We start from the raw sequence: 1,105 nt of genomic DNA, 5'->3' as shown, positions 1-1,105 counted from the left end.
TCAAAGGATATTAAAGGACCTAACACAAGGTTCTTTTTCGCTCAGTTTTCCAGGGTGACTCAAAATGAGTTATTATTCCCGTTTGTGGCGCTGTCTACCACTAGAATCGTGAATTGTGACACGTTGGAGGAGCAACTCGAGACTGATTTTACTGTGTTAAACACAAATTCCCATGAAAATCTTTGCTGGCTGCTTTACTATTCTGCTTGCAAAAGAAATCGCCTTGACTTGATACAAAAATGTAACAATACCATTGATCAGCCTGGTCAAATGGTGGATTTAAAACAGAAGAGTTCATCCGTTTACGTTGACGGAGCATTAAATGTTATGAACAGATCTGTGAAAGAAAGCATCCTTACCCATCCGATTGACTATGTGATTGAAAGCAAGTGGGATGGAATGATATTGCCTTTGACCGAGGATTTGTGTGCATCGAATTTTTCCTTTTGCTCCTTTTTATACCATGGGTCTTTGCAATATTTTGTCAATTACGATGAAATGCTAAAGAGTGTGAAAGTGGGGAAGGGTAGTAGTGGCTTGGAGATAACCCTTAGAGTTCCCCAACGGAATCCGGTTTCTTTTGGGGTTCGAAACGATATGGAGGGGTTCGTGCTTGAATTTGTCCCTCCTCGGTACATTTCGGGAGCCAAGCGGTAAGTACAATGTTGTAAGTAGAGACGACCAAAATATGCGTTATCCATTTTATGTCCTATAATATTTTCATTTGCATATTAAGTATTTTTGATATTTTTGCATTCTTCTATATACGTCTTGACTAAGGAAAAAGCCTAAAAGAAATTCCGACAAATATGTGGCTTCAAGATGAAAATAATCACAATAATCTGGCTCTGATGTAGCTTTTCTAAGAGTCAAGCTCTGAGATACAGAAAGTGGCGGGTTGAATCCAAAGAGGCGAGTAAGGCAAGGTGTTCAAAGAGGAAGGAAGCAAACAAAATAATTTAGGGCGTCTGTTCTCCCTTTTTTCTCCAGGCTTTTTTGTGCAATCCATGGCGTTTTGGGGACACAAACCCGACTCGGTTCAATGCAAACAGAAGCTGTCTTATTTCTTCATGTTTCGACTGCTTATTGGGGATAGACTCCGTGC

The sequence above is a fragment of the Tigriopus californicus genome, chromosome 11 (assembly GCF_007210705.1).
Source record: "Tigriopus californicus strain San Diego chromosome 11, Tcal_SD_v2.1, whole genome shotgun sequence".
Taxonomy (NCBI): Eukaryota; Metazoa; Arthropoda; class Copepoda; order Harpacticoida; family Harpacticidae; genus Tigriopus; species Tigriopus californicus.
This window is presented reverse-complemented; position numbering follows the sequence as displayed.